Source organism: Lissotriton helveticus, chromosome 2_1, assembly GCF_964261635.1.
Source record: "Lissotriton helveticus chromosome 2_1, aLisHel1.1, whole genome shotgun sequence".
In the NCBI taxonomy this organism is placed as follows: domain Eukaryota; kingdom Metazoa; phylum Chordata; class Amphibia; order Caudata; family Salamandridae; genus Lissotriton; species Lissotriton helveticus.
This window is the reverse complement of record NC_136059.1, coordinates 388,626,362-388,632,691: the sequence shown is the minus strand read 5'-3', so window position 1 is coordinate 388,632,691 and position 6,330 is coordinate 388,626,362.

Below are 6,330 nucleotides of genomic sequence, written 5' to 3'. Positions count from 1 at the left end.
TCTCCATTTTAATAATCCTTTAGATATTACTGCAACAGAACTGACTAAAGATCTAGCCGCCTGTGAACAGAACTTAATAGTTTCACATCCCACTCACTCCAAAGGGAACCTTTTAGATCCCATATTCTCAAATGTAGTAGAATTGACCTCAGCTGAACCATACTCGATTCCCTGGTCAGACCATATGGTAATCCCATTCACATGGAAGACAAGCAGACCCAGCTCTACCAAACCTTCTCATAAAGTTTTAGGTAGGCGCTGGACGAAACTAGAACTGAATGATTGGCTAGAAATATTGAAGCAGAGCGAGCCTTTGGCCAACCAGGACATCGATAGGGCAAATAAAGACTTCAATCAATGGATCGAACAATCGCTGGATAGTGTGCTACCAAAAAAATGTATTACAAATAAGAAAGGCCCCACTAAACAACCCTGGTTTAATTCAGACCTAAGGTCCCTCAAACAGGTATGTAAACGGGAGGAGAGGCAATGGCGAAAACATTTTGATGAGGAGAAGAAAAATAAATATAGATTTACTATAAAGAAATATAAATCTGCCCTTAACATAGCCAAATCTACCTTTTATGCAGAAAAAATTGAGGATTCTGCAAATGCCCCTAGAGAGATGTTCAAGATAGTTAAATCTCTGTTAAAAGCCCCGGACCCGCCATCATCAGCCCTGTCCTTTGAGGAATCTGATGTTCGTTGCAATAAACTAGCAAATTTCCTTGCCACTAAACTTCAAAATATCCTTCTTTCCCTTCCCCCCCTACCCATGGCTGAACTAACCTCCTCTCTGGTAGGTGATACTGGTCTTACGCCACCCCACCTCTCATTTTTCTCCCCCCTCAGTGCAGAACTCTTACCTCCTCTCATTAACACCATAAAGAGCGGTTCCCCGCTCGATCCTGCCCCTATGACCATTTTAAACCTGGCTCTGCCTCATATCAGCAAGCATATTATTAAATTAGTTAACACCTCGCTGGAGTCAGGCATGGTACCACAAGATTGGAAGTTGGCCATGGTCAGGGCCTTGTTGAAAAAACCAAATCTCGACCCTGACGATTTTTCCAACTACCGCCCCATTTCCCTTCTCCCTGGCATCAGTAAGCTTACTGAAAAATGGGTGAATAAACAGCTGGCTTTTTTCTTGGAGACCCATGATCTGCTACACCCTTCTCAAACGGGATTCCGGAGGGGACAGGGAACTGAGAAAGCACTGTTGAGGGTGGTTGAGGATTCCAGGAGGATTTTGGATGCGGGTGGCAGCGCGGCCATCATCCTCCTGGACCTCAGCGCCGCCTTCGACACGGTTAACCACCATGTCCTTCTATCTCGCCTTGAAAGGATTGGGGTCACGGGCAAGGGCCTTATGTGGCTCGAGTCTTTTCTTAGCGACAGAGTTTTTAGGTTTTCTCAGAGAACAGCTGCTCCCTTCCAGTGCCATTACAGTGTGGGGTGCCACAGGGCTCCTCCCTTAGCCCCACACTGTTTAATGTGTACATGGCGCCCCTGGCAGAGGTAGTGGCCCCCTTCGGAATCCAGTTAGTAAGCTCCGCTGATGACACCCAGTTAGTTGTCTCCTTAAACCGGGTGGAGTCCCTTCCAACCAATCTTTGCAGCTGCCTGGAGGCGGTTGCGAAATGGATGGACTCGTCCCATCTGAAGTTGGATGGGGGGAAAACAGAGCTGATGTTACTTGGGAAAAAAGCTACATTTAATAATTCCACACTGTGACCTTCCTGTATGGGGCCTGGGCCCATTCCAAAAACCGAGATAAAAAGCCTCCGTTTCTGGCTGGATACAGAGTTGTCTTTTAAAATCCAGGCAAGAAAGACGGTGGCTACCTGCTTTGGCTTGCTGAAGACAATTCGTAAAATCCTTCCTCAGCTACCCGAAGCAGCCAAAAAAACCATAGTCCAGTCCCTTATTCTATCTAGGCTGGACTATGGTAATGCGCTCTACCTAGGAGCCCCCGCTTCGGTTACCCGGCAACTCCAGGTTGCCCAGAACTCCACAGCGAGGCTACTTACGGGTACTAGCCACCGTACATCAGCCGCACCTTCGCTGAGTACCTTACATTGGCTTCCAATAAGGGAGCGGGTTCATTTCAAAACCCTTTGTCTGGTCCACAAAACTCTTTATGGGAAGGGCCCCCCCATCCTAAATGACATGATCAGGCCATATAAACCACCCAGGAACCTCCGCTCAAACCAGCAAAACCTTTTAATAATTCCTAGGATCAATAGGGCCCGCACAGGGGGCCGCCTCTTTTCGCAAAATGCGGCTAAGTTATGGAATGCTCTTCCCCCACCTCTCCGTCAAGAGCCTAACTTACTCGCATTTCGCAAAAAGCTAAAAACTGTACTGTTCCCCAAGATCTAGACGAGTTGGCCCTCTGCACTTTCTGCAATCTATTTCCTTCTGGTTAGTCCTAAGCGCTGGGATGCTTCCGAGTAGCCATGCCCTATAGAAGAACCTTTACAATTACAATTACTCAAACTCCCCTGTATGTCTTGCATGGAAACTTATGATTTCCGGAGGAATCAGAAACTCCTGGGCTGCCAGAGACCTCTTGCTCAAACCTGCACGCTTTCAGAAACAAAAACGTACAATCAGGCTTTCTCTGGAGCTGCTCCAAAAATATGGAACTCTCTCCCACCTGACATCAAAAAAATCCCTTCTCTGGCCCGCTTCAGAAAGGACACCAAGACCTTCCTTATGAGCAAATTCCTCATTTGAACTTGCCCTCAACCATCACTATGACCCGGATCCACGTCTGTCTATTGCCTCTCCTCGGATTTCTTAGTCACCCCACCCAGACACCTGGGATCTTGTCTTGAGTAATGGTAAATGTAATCTGAAATACGTATCTCATCTTGAGTAACAGTATATGTAATTTATAAATACATGTCTTTCTATCTCCTATGTATTCTATATCCTGCCCCCTACTATCTGTTTTTTCTTTTACTTGGTGATTCTATGCCTTTTTGTACAATGCTATGTTGCCTGTAAAGCGCTCTGATACCCTAACGGTTCAAGTTCGAACTCTATAAAATACAGTAATCAATAAATAAATGAATACAATAAATAACTCCCTACTTCTAGACCCAAATTTCAATTCTTCTTTTGTCTCCTTTTTTCAAGAGTTTTTCCAAATCAATCATACTGACATATTCCTTTTCATACTATTTGGGTTGCATTTAAAGCTGCTGCACGTGATTTTATCATCAGATTTGTCTACATCAACCAGAAAAAATCCCAAATGCTCAATAATGAAGTTATAACTTAAATAAAGAGGTTGGAGCATTCCTTTTACACTTCTAAGTCGAAGGACTGTCTGTCAGAACTTATAAAGGCTAAGATTGAGTTTAATAAGGATTCCACAGAGAACGCCTCTTTGTATCTATTGAAAACGAGTGCAAAATTTCATGGGGACCAAACCAAATCTGGTTAATTGTTAGCCAATTACCTCAAGATTAAGCAGAACAAATCTCAAATTAAATCCATCCTTGATGTAAAGTAATATCAAAGCATAAAGACTCTGAGATTCTACAAATGTTCGTACAATTCTTCAAATCATTGAACACACCAGAGAATATACCTACAGATGCGGATATATCCCATTACCTCTCCACTATACGGAAGACTGCAGATCCCCTAACAAATTTGGATCTCTTGGAGTCCGACATAACTCAGATGGAGATGCTCAATGCTTTGAAGGTTCTCTGAAAGGATAACGCCCCAGGTCCAGATGGTTTAACAGTTGAATTTTACTTACATTTTTCCCCAATACTCTTCCCTTACTTATACACCCTCATATCCTCTTTTATTACTTCACACACTTCCCCAGGTTCCCTTTTAGAGGCCCTAATGTGTCTCATCCCAAAGGAGGGCAAAGATTCATGTTATTGTAAAAACTACAGACCCATTTCCCTAGTCAATGTTGACTACATCATTTTTTCTAAGGCTTTAGACCTTTTGACTCGAATCCGATCTCCCTCAATTACTCGGCAAGGAACAATCGGGTTTTGTAAAAGGGCGCAATATAACTGTCAACATACATTTATTCTTTGATATATTATCTAAAACATTACATTATTCACAACCCCTTGCAGCGATTGCCTTAGATGCAGAAGAGGCATTCAACAGAGTGTATTGTCTTTTATTTTCCACACACTCAAGTGGTGTGGATTTGGCCCAAAAATCATTTCCTTAATCTCTTTACTTCACTCTGCAACCAAAGCTGCTATCTTTGCTAATGGCTCACCTCCTCATATTTTACTCTACATAGAGGAGTGCACCAAGGTTGCCCTCTTTCTTTTTAATTTGGCACTAGAACCTTTTTTTTATCTAAAATAAAACAAAACCTCTCCATAACTGGATTTACTTCTAATACCCATTAGATTAAATTAGCCGCTTACCTAGACAATTTCTTAATGTTTCTTTCCCAACCACAAAGTGCACTCCCAACATTTTTGAAGAGGTTGACTCATATCACATGGTATCTGGTTACAAATTAAACTGAGAAATGTGAAATGTTGCCTTTGACCAAATACACTTTTGCAACGGACTTCTCAATTTCTAACTTTACATGGAGTCCCAAACATATAAAGTATCTTGGCCTATGGTTTACCCCATCTATTAAAACATTAGTCTCCCTAAACTTAGATAAAAGCTTTTATAAATTAAATATACTTACTATGAAATGGCTTCCTCGTTACCTGTCCTGATGGGGTCATCTGGATACCATCAAAATGATGCTATCTCCTATCATACTTTATATCATATCTAATATTCCGATATCTATACCTGCAAAGAATTTTCATAAAATCAATTCCATCCTTTCATCCTTTCCATGGAACAACAAAAAAAGTATTATGTTCAAAATTGAAGGGAAGTGTAAAGTTCCCTGATTTCCCTAAGTATCATAAAGCATTTCTTTTAAAACAATTATCCAATGGGTGTCTAACTCATCATATGACTCCCCACTCTGCTTTGATCTTGAGAAATCTTTCCTTTCTCCCTTCTCCTTCCCTGAAAACCTATCCTTTACACGTAAATCACAAAATATATCCTAACCAGTTATTAAATATTCCTGCAAGGTATTAAATACTGTCCTTCCCTCCACACTGAATCATCTCGACACCTTTCGGCACAGCAAACATATATTAGTTAAAAACAAACCTATTTACTGGGTAACATGGAGAAATAAGGGACTACTCTGGGTTAATGAGCTTTTTGACCAACATACACTGCTTACATTTTCGAGGGTGCGCTCTCTTTTTCAACTACCCCTTTCCTTTCAACACAAATTCTCAATCTTATGAAATGTAATACTTGAAGCATACATCTACTTTCAATCTCTGAGCTGATCCTTCTGTCTGAGTGGCTCTACATGGTATAACCTACTCTGTATAAATCCCAAAGCCTCTAGCATTTATTGTCGCCTGGCGCACTCTTACACAGACAGAGATCAAGCAAAAATAGAACTTTCCGAAGAAGCTGACTTTGATATAGAATGGCCCATCTCCCTATGGAACAAGAAATGGACAAAAAATTTAAAATCTTCTAGGGCAGCAAATACTACACAAACTCTTTTTTTAACACCCATGACATTACACAGAATGCATGTTTAACTTTCTGATATTTAGTGGTCATGCTCCTTTGAGCGTGCAAATTTAAAGCATCTACTTTTTAAGTGTCCATATGTTCTTAAATGTTGTTAGCTGTTGCTATTCGAAAGAACAAAGAATTGGAAGGATGAATATAAACTGTCATATTTAACCTGGTGGTATGCTGTATGTCATAACCACAGACTAGATACAACTTTTGTATATCCCCTATCTCTTGCGAAGAAACGTTTATAGATATGGTGTTCTGTCACACTTTTTTTTTATAATAGTGCAACAAAAGTATTTTGCTTCTTAGCCCCTGCTACAAGAAGTTGTTTCAATCCCCCTGACTTCCCTCCTATTGATTATTACAATGTTTAGAATGTTATTATTTCTTTATTTATTTTCAAATAATCCTTGTTATTGCAATTTTCTAACATCTGTTTGACAAACCAGCCCTTTATATCTTTTAAATCCAATCATAGCTTGAATTACCACTGCTATTTCTTAATAATTTTTAATGTTTGATTGTACGAAGTACTGATGTTTGTTTAGTTTCTTAAATAAACGAAACCTAAAAAAGAAGATAGAGAGCTCTAGACTGTAAGTCTTCACACTACATTTGAAAAATAATTGGATGTGATTTGAGGGAACAAGCTTTTTTTCCCCATCGTTCATTTACGTAAACACAGGTGTGCGAACCTGAGCAATATGT